Raw genomic sequence first — 16,835 nt, forward strand, 5'->3', positions numbered from 1 at the left:
GTGGAGCCACGAGGGGCCCATGAGGGTGGAGGGCGTGCCAGGGGGTAGGCGCGCCCCCTGCCTCGTGGCTTCCTTGTTGGTTGCTTGACGTCCACTTCGAGTCCTCTGGATCACATTTGTTCCAAAAATCACGCCCCCGAAGGTTTCATTCCATTTGATATTATTTTTCTACGAAACACTGAAATAGGCAAAAAAACAGCAATTTGGGTTGGGCCTCCGGTTAATAGGTTAGTCCCAAAAATAATATAAAAGTGTATAAATAAGCCCATTAAACATCCAAAACAGAATATATAATAGCATGGAGCAATCAAAAATTATAGATACATTGGAGAGGTATCAGCAAGCCGCATTTAAGATGTTGTATGGTACTTGGGAGGAAGCATACAACCTAATCCCTAGGTTGTTGTTAGCCATGGCCGCCACAAACCCGGGCATGGTTCATGTGGTCAAGCCTCATGGGGAAAAACAGTGGTTCATGAAGGAAGGAAAGTCCGAGTATTTGGCTGTGCTTTTTGGGCATTCGAGCAATGCGTGGGGGCTTTCGAACACTATAGGCCAGTCATCGCCATTGATGGCACGTTCTTGACTGGACAGTACATGGGAACCTTGTTGGTTGCGATAGCAAGTGATGCTAATAACCGGGTGTTGCCATTGGCATTTGCTTTGGTTGAGGTGGAGAACAATGACAACTGGGAGTGGTTTTTTCGTCTTTTGAGGACGAAGGTGTTACCTGCTCAGAGGGAAATTTGTGTCATATTAGATCGGCATCAAGGAATTCTTAATGCGGTGGAGATTGACATTCCCGGGCATGCTCCGTTGCACCATCGATGGTGCATGAGGCACTTTTGTTCCAACTTCTATAGGGCATGTGGCCTTGAGGAGTTGGCCGATGATCTTCAAGATTGTTGTCTCGCTTTCTCCGAAAAGCGGTTCGCCACTTTGTACAACAAATTGCTCGCACACAAAAACCTTGATCCCGGTGGTCAAAACTTTCTCAATAGGCACATTCAATACCAGAACAACTGGGCACATGCTTTTGATGAAGATGGCCGAAGATACGATCAAATGACAAGCAATATGGCTGAATGCTTCAATAGGGTGCTCAAAGGTGCACGTGGATTACCCGTGACGGCAATAGTTCAATACACATTTGACAAGATGAATGCGTACTTTCTAAAGTACTCGATGGAAACGGATGCACAGATAGCGGGTGAGAACAATTGCAAGTACAAGTACAAGTTCCCACCCAAGGTTGATGAATCTTATATTTACTAATCAGAGGCACCAAACGAGGCTTCACGTTAATCCTCATTAACTTCGCAAGTTATCCATACGATCTCCTCATTAGCTAACCATAGCCGTAGGATGAAATTGCTAAGAGTCCATGACCTTTGTCCCACCTAAACTTTTTTTTGCTGAGAATCCAACGTGAAAATCTTTTAGCCAACTCTCCAGTTTTTTGGAAGAAAAAAAATCCCCCCACGTGAAAATATCTTACTGAACTCTCCATTTTTAGGAAGAAAAAAATCCTCCTCTCCTTCATCCCTTATCTGCCTGCCCTAGATGTCGTAGTAATCCCAAAAGTAATTTGAGACTCCCAGCTTTATACGCTCTCGCAGCCTCTCTTCCACGGGACTATTCCTCACACCCTCACAATCACAAGACGCCGAACGCCCGTAGAAAATATCACTAGGTCTTTGTGTGGTATTGGCTGGAACCTGAAGGACTAAGCACCCGAGAAGGCAAGGAGAATAAGCAGAAGAAAATTTAAACGGTGCAAATCTCACGGAAGCCCAAGCTCTGCGCCATGGCTGCGACATAATGGACCAAGCAATTGGGGAGGTAAAAGAGAAGATGGGGAAGAGAGATTAAGTTGGCTCTTGGACCTAAGCACCATGCAAGTTTGATTGTGGCCAGCTCCAGGTACATGCGTTGGTGGCTGCTGCAAGAGGCAACCAATGCATGGTAGTGGTGGACCATGGACGCTCTAAGTGCCAAGAGGCACATGGATGGATGCTGCAGCGCCCAGTTCATCTATGGAACAAGCCAAAACAGAGCCCATAGCCACCCTCGGTCAACGTTCGCAATACTTTAGGCGACCAAAATCCATCCCCACCCGGATCAAATCCCCAAACAAGTAAAACCTATATACATTGTACCATCAATGGATTTTTTATTCTGATTAACTCTTGACTACTATTCGTACCCTGATTACTTAGAAAGGGCAGTTTTGTTTTTACTTTTTAATGATCATTGTAGTAGTCAAAGACGATGGGCAACCAGTTCTGAAAGCACACACGTGATGTCTCAAGCTTTCCATACACTAGACGACTCCAACATCATATCTAGGCTTCGGATTAGCAGTAAACTTGCCGAATTGCAATGCTTTTTAACTACCATATTCACTTCGTAATATGTCCTGCATCAATCATTAAGACAGAAAAATATGTGGGTTACGTAACTTTTATTTTCTATCTAGGCTATTCTCATGATTACTTACATGATTTTTTTTGTTAATTGCTATAAATCATAATCATCAGACACGACCATCGACGTAGTTCTACTGACGAAAAAGAGAGTTTCGGCTAATTCATGTACTCAATTTCTGTTCAAATTGATGTTTTTTACATCATAAGTCCATACATTTGTTTGAATGCATTCTATATAAAAAATACTGTGAATTTGCATCATCTAGACTTTCTCATCACATATTCTTCTTAAGATTTGATTAAATTTAGTTTTGCCTCAGACCTCCTAATGTACGCCAAAACACTTATTGTTTTGCTGAAGGGTGATTTTTTCCTCTTTTCTTTTTTAATTATTAAAATTAAATAATTTTTGGACATTATTTGCTATAGTGGAATTGTAGAAGTTGGAATATGCGTGAAAGGTGCAGGGAATATGTTTTTGCAAATATTCACGCTAATTGTTTTTTAATCCGTGGGAAAGAGTAGTGAGATAAAAAATGATGGTAATTAGCTAACAAATGATATAAAGGTGCAGGGAATTTGTTTCTACGCTTTCATTGAATTTTAGGTGTTTAATTTTATAGAGAGTTGCATGCATCAACTTTTTATCTATTTTTTCCAAATTATACTACGATATGTTGATGGCACACATATTGTGTCTCCTCAAATTTATTGTTTAAATTCATCTGATATAATTTAAATATGTTTTCCTCTACAAGTTCATGAGTGTTATTCCAATGGAAATAATGTCTATTTACTTTAAATATGTAGTAAATTAAGCACTTTTCTTAGTATGTTATCGATTGTAGTTATTTAGGTATGTTCGAGCTATTGTCTTGAATAGCTATAGTATAATAAGATATATTTGTTTTCCTATGAATTTTTCCAGGCTTGGTTAAGTTTTGCTTCATTGATATCAAACATCAAATTTGACAATGGTTCAAAAACAATTGTTGAGTGCACATCAGAGTATCTCTGTTAATCAAGTACACTAATTCTAGAGACATTGATATTCCTTTTATTTTTAAGTATCTAAATACTTAACCTTTATCCCATACAATATGATTTTTTTTAGGTTCAGCCCAACTTATTTATCCTCTTGCAAACTTGAGAGTTACAAGGTAGTACTATTTTAATAACTTAAACCTTTAAGCCAGAATTCATCTTTCACACACAGTTGAAGTTATACTTCCAGTTACCAAATATATCAGCATACTATAAGTATATATGCATGGTTGTCATAATACCAATGATTTTTCCACAATGCTAAAAGAAAACAATACCTCTAGCCCATGCAGATGCATGGGTTGATGACTAGTGGTTGGAATTTCAATCACGGAAGGCGGACTCAGAATAAGCTATACTATATGACAACGAAGAGTGGAAGTACGAAATGAAAGAGCTGGGAGGAACCACAAACGATGGCCGCCAATATGGAGGTCGGGATTTCAAGGTGTCGCTAACACGTTGTGATTGCTCTTGCGGGAGGCCATTGTTGCTTCATCTCCCATGCCCACACATGTATACACCGGTCGTGTTAGGAATGTGGACGTCAATCACCCACTCACCGTGAGGGAGTCGGAGTTCTCAATCATGACGGTCAAGAAAACATGGAGAGAGAGAATGTACCGTGAGTGTCGCGCTAGGGAGCATGCATTGAAGAGGAAATGTGAGGAGGCACAGAAGAAGCGTCTCAAGGATTTTCCAGAAAGAACCTTGAACTTTGGGCATTTGAAGATGAAACAAAAGAGAGGGAGAACAAGATATTCATGGAGAGGCTGGTTAAGGAGGCTCACCGCATAAGGAAAAGGGAGGAGGAAGAGGAAGAAGAAGAAGGGGAAGGGGCCTTGCTCTACGCAATAGAGCTATGTCATCTTCAACTTGCTTGTGGACAATGACCGTGTTATCCTCTAAACTATGCTCTTTGATTTGGTTGCGAACTACTATGTGTCATGAACTATTATGTATTTTTGACTCCTCCTCGATTTGCTTGCGAACTACTATGTGTCATGAAGTACTATGTATTTCCTCCTCGATTTGGTTGTATGAACTACACCTCAAGTTGAAGTACTATGTGTTATGAACTACTATGTGTCATGAAGTACTTTGTGCAACGCCTCAGAGCTAGGCGTTGTACTGCTGCGTGTGACGCCTCAGGTTTAGGTGTTGCGCGCCTGGGAAGAGTTTTCCAGAGAGCAACAGAAGATTTGCCTCCAGTTTGGGGCAAAAAATTCGCTAAGTGTTGGTGTGGCACCTAGCGGAGAGGCGCCGCACTGTACAGTGCAATGCCTGCGTGCTAGGCGCTGCACTGTACAATGTGGTGCCTCTCCGCTAGGTGCCACACCGCCACTTAGTGTTTTTTGGCCCTCAAACTGGGTCATTTTCAGGCACATATAGTTGCATCACAGAATAAACAGTAATGATCTTTAAGTTGAACAAAGACAACATTTCCTAGAGTGACCATCACAACAAGTTTTGCGTTCCTGGGAAGAGTTTTTCAAGTTCAACATAGAGCTACCACACTCCAAGTTCAACGACATAACAAGTTACAACTAAGAGCTAGGTGTGGCACCTAGCGGAGAGGCGCCGCACTGTACAGTGCAATGCCTGCGTGCTAGGCGCTGCACTGTACAATGTGGTGCCTCTCCGCTAGGTGCCACACCGCCACTTAGTGTTTTTTGGCCCTCAAACTGGGTCATTTTCAGGCACATATAGTTGCATCACAGAATAAACAGTAATGATCTTTAAGTTGAACAAAGACAACATTTCCTAGAGTGACCATCACAACAAGTTCAACATTACTAAGACATACAATCACTTCAAGTTCAACATAGAGCTACCACCACTCCAAGTTCAACGACATAACAAGTTCAACATTACTAAGAGCTACCACCACTCCAAGTTCAATGACATAACAAGTTCGACATAAGCAAAACGCCCACTAGGCAAGTTACATAACAAATAGAGGACGATGACTAGTTCCTTGAGCGCTTTTTGGCTCCTCCCCCTCTTGCTGGATATCTTCTTCGCCTTCCTAGGAAGAGCAACCCGCTCCAGCTCTGGCTCCAGTTCCTCCACGTTATCCACATAGTCATCCAAAGATGCCATCCGCGAGGTGCCGACCGTCCTTTTGCCTCTTTGGATGAAGTCTTTAGGGTGTGTATTTATTGATTCCCTTCCTAGGCTTTAACTCGTATGCAGACCGAACTTGGTAGGTCCCCAAGGTCATATCATCCACAACCTATTACAAAAACAAAAGATATGGAAAGACCGTGTGTGAGGATATAGTTAGCAATGCATCAACAATTGAATACATGCTCATGCCATACCTCTTGGGTGGCCACACCCACATCCTCATCCTCCATAGGATCACCATTTCCCGAAGTGGGATCTGATGGTGTCGCCGACCTAGACCGTTCTAGTGATACATACTCGGGGTCACGACAACCGAAAAGGTTTGATAACCACCTTAACCTTTGGCCCTGGCGCTGCAACATGTACAAGTGAATGAGACATCAAACGTAGCAACACATGTTAAGTGCTAGTTTGAAGGAGATGTGAACCTTAATGAATGCTCGAAGTGCACCTTCGCCATCGGTTTTCCCAACTGAGGTTGTTTCCAGAATAGTCTCGTTCTCATCAGTTGCTTTCTTGATCTGGGCACGCTATGAACAGAAACGACATTAACGTGTTAGGCAAGCGAAGATGTGAATAGTGCGAATGGAAAAGCAAAAAGGGCAAATATGACAAAGTTCATCATTGGAGCTGAAGGGACTGAGTTTCCTTTCCTAACTAATGCGTTGTACTCGTGCTGAGTTAGCTCATCGAAAACGGTGGGATCTTCCAAAATCTCCTCAGCATACGCCAGCTTGCATACCTCCACACAGGTACTTGCAAGAAACCATGTCAGATAGTTCTTGAAAGCGATCGGGCAGTGCTCACGAAGCTTGGCTCGTTTTCTAGCCTTAGCTTGCTCCACACTAAGCGTGAGCTGCACGACATACTTCCTGTGATGCTTGGCCCAATCCTGGATCTTCCGCTACCTTTTCATATCCAACCTGCAAGTTAGAAACAAAATATTAGCACCATCGAAACCGCCGAGAAGCTACTAAGTGCACAAGGTTAATTATATCTTACATGTGTAGCAACTTGTCTGTGTCCTCCCACTCTGGCCGGTGTGGCTAGAACAAACCAAACTGGCGGTACACCCGATGTGGCAGGTGAAGCTCAACCGCCTAGTTGCATATGAGTGGGCACTGCATATGCAAAAGATCCCTATCCCTAGTGCACATCGGATTCAGCCTGAACTCTATAGGGTCACCAAAACTATCCCCTCTTCCATACAGCTCCCATTCCACTTGTAAAACAGCATAGAATGCAAAATTGATTTCGAGTTACGATAGAAGCATGAGAATCATTTATGCAATGTCGAGTCACCTGCTCAGCCATGATCATGTCCAGCTCGCTCTTGTACAACTTGTACATGACCGAGGGATCATCCATCGTCTCATTTAACACATCCCACTTGTAAGACCAAGTGGGGACCCATAGTGGGTCGTCTTTGTCGTCCCAATCCTCATACTTCACGGTCTTCGATCGTCCAACTGGCAAATGCTCCTAGCTCCACATGGAAAGTGCAAGCATACAACCACCAATACCTCCATATGGCCTACAACAGGCTTCGTCCAACTGCACATAAAGAGAATATGGTTGAATTAACAGGAATATCGCATTGATAATGTAGCAATGAAGTGAAAAAGAAACAACTTCATACCTATCTATACAAGTAAGCCAGTGTTGTCGAACCCCAACTCCATTTGCTATCGAAGACGGTCAACGCCTTCAGCCACATCCATAGAGCATTCTTGCGTGTGCCATCAGCAAACATAGTCCTAGATATAACGTACCACATGTAGACACGAGCATATGTCTTGACCTCATCCTCATTAGCTTCCTCGGGGCAAGTACCAAAGTTCCATGCAATCCAACCGAAAGAAGCACCAGCCACGACTCTTTTCTTCTTCTTGTCTTCTGCTTCTGGTTCCCGAGGCACCGGAGGAACCATACCGATAAGGGCATGCATCTGCGCACGCCACCCATCAGAATCGGTGTTCATACATAGAGGATTCCCCTCGATAGGAAGATCGGTGATCATAGCAATATCCTGGAGCGTCATGGTCATCTCCCCGGTCCGAAGATGGAAACTGTGTGTCTCCGGCCTCCAACGATCAATAAGCGCGGTGATTGTTGCAGCATTGTGGGGTGGCGTCAACCGGCTGACCAACCGAATGAAAGGGAGAAGTCATGTCTCCCTTACATACGGTGTGTATCGCTCATCATAGCGCATCCCCCAAGGTTGACCCCGTGAGACTGAAGCTTCAGAGGTGCAAGCTCCTACAAACAAACAAATCATAAAATTACATATGGGGCATTTGTGTTTTGAATAAACACGAAATTCATAACACCGTCCACTATCATTATTACCCGCTGCTCCACCGACATAGCGTACGACCGGTGTTGATGGTCCGAGTGATCATCGAGAAGCCAAACCATCCTAACAATTTCAAACAAAGCTTTCTAGTCAACGCAATTATCTTTTGAATACAAATAAACTAAAGTATGCCTACTATATGCAAAATTCAAAGCATATGTATCCAAAGCATTCTTGTCAACACGAATAAAATCTCGACACAAATAAACTAAACTAGGCCTACTTGATGCAAGATTAAATACAAATATCTTTTCCATATAAAATAACATGTCAACTTATGTATCCAACCATATATTTTCAATAAAATCAACTAAACTAGGGTTGCAAAATTAGGTATCTAATACATGCAACATTCTAATCTAATCAAATCAAACAAGGGTTCCCCAAAATCTTCAAAATAGCATACATTATATGGATAGAAAGAAGGGGATCGGAGGAGAGTACCTTCTAGGATGGATTGGTGAAGGAATCCACGGACCAAATCGTCAGATTTGAAGGATTTGGGAGAGGGGATTGAGAGGGGGAGAGGAGAGGGCCGCCGCCGTGGCTTTTTCTGTTTCTTTAACTGGTGCAATGGGGTCGGTGGGGGAGGAGAGGGCTGCCACAGCTGGATAAGTCACAATGCAGCGCCTAAGCGCTAGGCGCTGCACATTACATGTGTGGCGCCTAGCTCGGAGGCGCTACACTGATGGGTGCGGGCCCAGGAGCTGCCACGGTGGACAGAGGTGCAACGCCCCAGAGTTAGGCGTTGCACTGTATGCGGAGCATCCTACGAACATCACCATGTACACCTTCATAGCACATCAAGCTCCAAGTGGACCTACCGGACTTAAGGTGAACCCGCTCCTGTTCAAGATTTACATGAATATCCATAGGACTTGGTTGCTACCTCACCGTGGATCAGTGTGCATCATTAGGTACGAGGGTGTCCGCCACCAAGCAGCTAGGAAGCTTCCCGAAGGCCAAGGAGAAGGACCCCAAGCCCACATGGAGGAAGAAGGAACCCAACAGCAGCTGCTATTGGGCCTCCTCTTCATCCCCTCCATCCACCTACCTATATATTCCATACCTAGACCATTTGTTAGAGATACCAAAGTATATGAGATGATTATGTGAGCTTTGCTCCTTGTACCCACTCCTCTAGGAGATCAAGACCTCCTAAGAGAAGATCCCTAGTGGATATCAAGCCCCCATCTTGGGAAGGATCCCCATCATAGGATCATCAAGACCTCTCTCCTTATAGGATTGGGATGAACTAGTACCTTGTATCTTTCCTTTCTTGTTCTTGAATCTTTGTGAACCCTTGTATGTTCTTGGATCTAGCATATGTGTGATTGGATCTAGTCAATTGAGTATTTCTTCTCTCTTGTGTTCTTCTTGTTCTTGGGGATTCCCCCTCCAATTCATGAAAGATCTCCACTTAGGGTTCCACCCTACAACATCTTGGTATCAGAGCAAGGTTGATCACGAAATTGGAGCCCCCTGTCAGGACCCCGATTCCAAGTCACATCGATCTAGCCGATAACACTTCATATCACTTTGCGGCCTCACGCACGGTATTCCCACGGGTGTCGCCTTACCATGGCCCGGGACCGTTTGCGCCTTTTGGCTCACGTATATGATAGTGTCGCTAGCATCCATATGACAGGGAACCCGGGCTGACATGGCTAGTCGTGAACCCAAAGCGACACCAACCTATGGGGACAGGCATACATGAACCACATCGAGCATGTCGGTCAGCAGCATGTGAATCCGGGCTGTAGCACTGGGCTAACAGGACTCCGGGAACCCGGGCTGTAGCAGGCTAGGCAGGACTCTGGATGTCACCGTGTGACATTTCCCCGAAGGGACAGACACAGGAACCAAGTGAAACACATGCCGGCCAGTCAAGTGTCCTGAGCAGTAGTGCTGGGCTAGCAGGACTCCGGTGAACCGGGCTGTAGCGGACTACTATGGCTCATGGAAGCACTAGACTACATTTCCCTATAAGAGAGGCTGCCAAGGATAAACAACTAGATTGTTGGATCCCACACATACCAAGCATTTCAATCATACACACAATATGCTCGATATGTGTAAATACAACATGGCATCACAACATAACTCTATGACTCAAATATTTATCCATTAGGCTCCGAGGAGCGAGATATTACAAACATGGGTCTCATGACCCAACAATCATAGCATACAAATCAAAGCACATGCCGAAGCTTAACATGTCTGAGTACAAACATCTACAAACGAAAAAGGCTGAGAAGCCTGACTATCTACCAGATTCTACCGAGGGCACAAGATCTTAGCTGAGGTATCAAGCTAAACATCGATGTCCATGTGAAACTACTAGCGAGACTGAAGTCTCTCTGCAAAACATAAATTAAGCAAACGTGAGTACAAAAGTACTCAGCAAGACTTACATCAGAACTAGCTACATATGCATCGGTATCAACAGGGGGGGTGGTGGAGTTTAACTGCAGCAAGCCAGCTTTGACTCGGTGGCTATCTTAAACTACGACTGCAAGTAACTCTTTTGAGGTGGCGCACACGAGTCCACATATTCACCATATCAATACACCACTATGGATCCGCTCCCGTCTCCCTACGAGAACGCCATCCATTGCACTCACGCTTATCTTGCGCATTTTAGAGTATCCACTTTCACTTGTCTATGAACTGTTATAGGCAACCCAGAAGTCCATTACCGCGGACGCAGCTATTCGAATAGTTTTATACCCTGCAGGGGTGTACTTCGTCACACATGTTTCCACCACTTAGCGTCTGCACACGACATGTGCTCGGCAGACTTCAAGCGAAAATTGACGTGGGTGTAGACCACGACCTGACTAACTGCACAAGTCTCTAGTCTAGGTTTATCACCTATTCGGGTTCCATCCGCGAGGAGATCCGGCCGGAGTTTCTCTCACAGCCCCAAACAATGTGTGCAGGGTTCCCGAGACACCAAACGGGCGCCCGGTACACCATGCCACGGTGTATCTACCGCATCATAGCCCACCCCTAGGGTCAGCGCTACACACGGTCGCCAAAACATATCCTATAAACACCAGAAACTAGTTGCAACTCCTGGACAGAGGACGAGAGGGGTCAGTAAGTCAAGCGGGGTCATATTTCAGGGCCCAATGTGTGGTAGTAGTTGTTTCATGGATCACAAACACAGAACTCGGTTCCTGAGAACGGTTTCAATGAGACAACCCACCATGTACTCCTACATGGCCTCTCACCGCTACCTTTACCAAATCGTGTTCACACACTTAGCTCACACACAGTAGGACATGTTCACAACTTTCCAATTCATCCCCGATGAATCAAACCTGACACAACTCTAAGCAATAGCAGGCATGACAAGCAAACATGAATGAGTAGGCACATCAGGGCTCAAACAACTCCTACTCATGCTAGTGGGTTTCATCTATTTACTGTGGCAATGACAGGTCATGCAAAGGAAAGGGGTTCAACTACCGCAGCATGCAACAGCAGAATTGTTGTTGTCCTAATGCAGTAAAAGAGAGCAGGAGCGAGAGAGTGGGTTTGTATCGGAATGGACAAGGGGGTTTTGCTTGCCTGGCACTTCTGAAGATAGTATAGTTCTTCATCGGTGTCATCGAATTCATCGCTGGATCAACGTCTACTGAGGGGGGACAAACACCAGCAACTGAGAAAGAACACAATCAACACATGACGATATGCAACAATATGATGCATGCTATGACATGGCAATATGAATGTGTTTTGGGCTAATGCAAGCTAGAACATATTGGAATGAGTCCATTTGAACCAAAGATTCAACTTCAAACCCATTTTATGAAGTCATATTAGTGCATTAACTTGTTTCACCTAAACAGCAAGGTCAAAGTGTTCTAACATGCATGAAAGTAGTACAGATGGAAAGATTGGATTTTTCTGATCATTTTTCATATATAATTTATTTCATTTGGAGTTACGGTTGAATTTCTATGATTTTTAGAAGTTTTGAACATTTTCTAGAATTTCCTGAATTAAGTTAAATCCAGAATATCATTTCTGCATCAGCATGACAGCGACATGACGTCACTAGGTCAACCGTGGCTGACCAGGGTCAAACCTGACTGTGCACCCTGCATGTCAGTGCAACGGCGTGAGCAGTAGAGGCTGACAAGTGGGGCCAGGTCAATGCTGAGGTGGCAAGGTCAAACTGACAGGTGGGGTCACGGGCATTAGCTTAAATTAAAAAGGGATTAGCCCTGTGGTTAATTAAATGGTGGGGCCCATTTGTCAGTGAGTTGGGGTAGTGGTTAGTGGCTAACTAATCCGGGATTAGCCTAAACCACGTCAGCGTCACCGGAGCTACGCCGGCGGCGATCAGAAACGCGGCGGAGTCACACAACAGCGGCTCGGGTTTCTTGCTCCGGCGACCAAATGGCCGGCGGAGACCACCTACAGAGAGCTGGCACTCTCGCGCATCCATTGGAGCAAGCGAGAGAGGCTGCGGTGGAGTGAGCTCGTCGGAGTCGAGCTCGTGGCGGCAACCGGAGGTCGGGAGCAGTCGGGCTCGGCGCTAGAGAGCATGGGAGGGGGAGCTACTAGTGGCTACGGGTTGGCGGAGACGTCCTAAGGACACTGATGTGCTCGGACACGGGCAGCAGCAACCGTGGCCGTGGCTGCATCATCGCCGGCGGCGAGGAGCTCACGGCTCCGGCGAAACTATGGCCTAGGGGAGGATAACGACGAGGGGAGATGGGGGAAAAGGATTGTGAGCTCACGGGGGTTCGGAAGAGAGGCTCAGCGGGTTCGGGGGCGACCGGAAGAGTCCGGCGGCCGTGCTTAGGGAAGACGACTCGTGGCGGCGATGTGGGGCTCCCGCGGTGGCGTGGCTCGGGGTGGAAGAAGGAGGGGGTCGAGGCGGAGCCTCTGAGCGCGTTGGCGAGGCAAGGCAGTGGTTGTGGCCACGACAACAGCGAGCGGCGGCAGCGACGGCGCTTGGCGCAGGTGGGAGAGAGAAGCAGAGGAGAGGAGGGCCACGAGGAAGAGTGAGAGGGGTCAGGGCTTGCGTGGCGTCTCCATAGAAGGCCAGGGCGTCGACGGGGAGTGGCAAGCGGGAGCTGGCGAGGCGCGTGGCCAGTGCGCGGCGAGCACGCGCTCATCCTTCTGTCCGGGGAGGAAGACGACAGGGAGGCTGTGGTGGTGGGCTGGGCCGGCCACTTGGGCCGCCAGGTAAGCCCAGGTACTATCTCTCTCTCTCCTTTTCTAATTCTTTCTATTTTGCATTTCCTGTAATTTGTTTTGATTTAGTTTTAGATACTAATTCAATTTTGTTGCTTCTGATAATTCTTGTAGGAACTAGTTGGATTATTCCAAAGCCCTTCACCAAAGATCAGAATTATTGGACATCTATTAATTAATTAATTAATTAATTAATATCCAATGTAAATAGTTATTGATTTAATTCAAAGGCCCAAAATAAATATCTCTGAGATTCCAAAAATATTGTTTTAAGTTTTACCTCTTGCCAATATTTTCAGAGACTAAGAGGAACATTTTCTTGGACTTCTTTGAAAAGATTTAAATGTTGATTATTTTTGAAGTGATTTATGAGGGTTTCAACTAACCTCAATTCAACTTTCAGAATTTAGACATGATGCATGATCCTCACTCAGGTAATTAGCTACAAGCAAATTCTAGGGCTGTGACACCCCCCCCCCCTCTTTGTTTTCTAGCCTAGTTTTGTTGATTTTGTCCCAGTTTCGAAAATTCCCCACCAAAAATAGCCCCAAATTTTTTTATGATTTGTTGGTTTGAGGAGTTTTTGTTGGATTTGATCCATGGATTTGCTTGGTTTCAAGTGGATCTAGCGTTCCCCCACCTTCCCTACCTTCCATCCTTCGATTTTGACCTCAGATTCGAGATTATCCACGGATCCAGAGCAGTTCATCCGCTCGCAGAGCACCCCGTGCACATGGGCCATCGGGACCCCGTGTACACGGGCTTCGCAGACCCTGTGCGCACAACCCCTCCAGTGCGCATCTGCCGCTGTCCCTTCGTCCCCCCACCCTCCCATACCACCCCCATTCCCCCAGCTAAACCCGAGCAACGAAATCCATCCATTTGGAGCCCAGATCGCGAAGAACTCCGCCAAACACGCGTGTCCCAAATGACCCCGTGCCCTTGGTGTGTGTACCATGCGCACGGGACCCCGTGTCCAAGGGCCTTGGACCCCATGCGCACGACCCCCCCAGGCCAGCCACGAGCACTTCATTGTTTCGCCCATAACTTCCACATCTGTAGTTCGATTTTCGCGTTCTTTAGCTCGTTGAGTAGCTATTGACATCCCCCATCCACCTAGATAGGTTCCAACACCTTTTGACTCCATCAAATTTTTGAAAATTTGGCATATTTGCCTAGGCCCTCCATCATATCATCCGCAAAACCACCATCGCTTTCCGCAACCTAACCCGTTTTTTATCCTTATAGCATTTGTGGTTGTTTGAGTGGTGACTTGAGTCTCCTAAGGTGTTTTGGATACTTAGGGACGGCTGCTTCTTCATCAACCACCACCACCACTTCCGCATTGCCATCTCCACTTTCACCATTTGACTTTTTTCGTATGAGATTTTGAGTTTGGGGTTTTTACCGTTTCCTAAGGTGTTTCGGCTACTTAGGGATGGGTCTACATCATCTTGGTAGCTATATCAAGAACACCGCCACTCATCATCGCCACGAGGTCGTCATCGACATCGAACACTTCACCATTTTGACACCCTAACTGAGGGAGTCCTGGATTAGGGGTGTCCGGACAGACGGATTATATCCTTTGGCCGGACTGTTGGACTATGAAGATACAAGATTGAAGACTTCGTCCCGTGTCCGGATGGGACTCTACTTGGCGTGGAAGGCAACCTAGGCAATACGGATATGCATACCTCCTCTTTTGTAACCGACCTTGTGTAACCCTAGCCCCCTTCGGTGTCTATATAAACCGGAGGGTTTTACTCCGTAGGACAACATACAATCATACCATATGCTAGCTTCTAGGGTTTAGCCTCTCCGATCTCGTGGTAGATCAACTCTTGTAATACTCATATCATCAAGAACAATCAAGCAGGACATAGGGTATTACCTCCATCAAGAGGGCCCGAACCTGGGTAAACATCGTGTCCCCTGCCTCCTGTTACCATCCGCCTTAGACGCACAGTTCGGGACCCCCTACCCGAGATCCGCCGGTTTTGACACCGACATTGGTGCTTTCATTGAGAGTTCCACTGTGTCGCCACCATAAGGCTCGATGGCTCCTTCGATCATCGTCAGCGATGCGGTCCAGGGTGAGTGAGGGAGTCCGGGATTAGGGGTCTCCGGACAGCCGGACTATATCCTTTGGCCGGACTGTTGGACTATGAAGATACAAGATTGAAGACTTCGTCCCGTGTCTGTATAGGACTCTACTTGGCGTGGAAGGCAAGCTAGGCAATACGGATATGTATATCTCCTCGTTTGTAACCGACCTTGTGTAACCCTAGCCCCCCCCCCCCGGTGTCTATATAAACCGGAGGGTTTTAGTCCGTAGGACAACATACAATCATACCATAGGCTAGCTTTTAGGGTTTAGCCTCTCCGATCCACTGGTAGATCAACTCTTGTAATACCCATATCATCAAGAATAAATCAAGCAGGACGTAGGGTTTTACCTCCATCAAGAGGGCCCGAACCTGGGTAAAACATCGTGTCCCCTGCCTCTTGTTACCATCCGCCTTAGACGCACAGTTCGGGACCCCCTACCCGAGATCCGCCGGTTTTGACACCGACATTGGTGCTTTCATGTAGAGTTCCTCTGTGTCGTTGCCGTTAGGCTTGATGGCTCCTTCTATCATCGATAGCGATGCAGTCCAGGGTGAGACTTTTCTCCCGGATAGATCTTTGGGTTCGGCGGCTTCGCACTGCGGGCCAACTCGCTTGGACATCTAGAGCAGATCGAAAGCTACACCCCTGGCCATCAGGTCAGGTTTGGAAGCTTAAATTACACGGCCAATATCCGCGGAGACTTGATCTTCGACGGATTCAAGCCCCTGCCTTGTGCGCCACGCGATCACGATGAGTACGATTTAGCTCTACCATCAGACCGTATTCAGGAGATCGCACCGCCAGCCGCTCCGAGCCTCAATTCAGAGCCAGTTGCGCCATCCATGGACGGGTGGATAGACCCAGTCACGGAGGTCGTATCCTTAGCGGAGATCGAGCCGAATATCGACCTTACCCTTCACGAGAGCCGTGTTGCCAAACTGCCGTATCCTTCCCCGGCCATGGACTCCGAACCGCCTGCGCCCGGGCCTATCAAATCCGACTGGGCGCCAATCATGGAGTTCACCTCCGCAGATATCTTTCAGCACTCGCCCTTCGGCGACATACTGAATTCATTAAAGTCTCTCTCCTTGTTAGGAGAGTCCTGGCCGAACTATGTCCGGCAGGATTGGGATGCGGATGACGAAGAAATTCGCCGCCCACCCACCACCCACTTAGTAGCCACTGTCGATGACTTAACCGGCACGCTCTACTTCGACTCCGAAGACATCGATGGTATGGACGACGATGCAGGAGACGAGCAGGAACCACTGCCCACAGGGCACTAGACGCCCACTTCATCACATGACGTATACATGGTGGACACACCAAAATAAAACGACAACGAGGAACGGAAGGACGCAACGAAGGGTTGTCCCCTCGAGAAGCAGTCAAAGTGGCGGCGTAAGCGCCGCTCCAAATCCCGCCTCGACAGAAACAACGATCATATAGACCCAGCGTTAGAGCAGGGTGTACCATCGCCAGACCACGGCAACACGGAGAATCAAACCGAACAACCTGACTCTGTCAAAGATAATAGTCCGGATGACATC

Source organism: Triticum urartu, chromosome 2, assembly GCF_003073215.2.
Source record: "Triticum urartu cultivar G1812 chromosome 2, Tu2.1, whole genome shotgun sequence".
NCBI classification, from domain to species: Eukaryota; Viridiplantae; Streptophyta; class Magnoliopsida; order Poales; family Poaceae; genus Triticum; species Triticum urartu.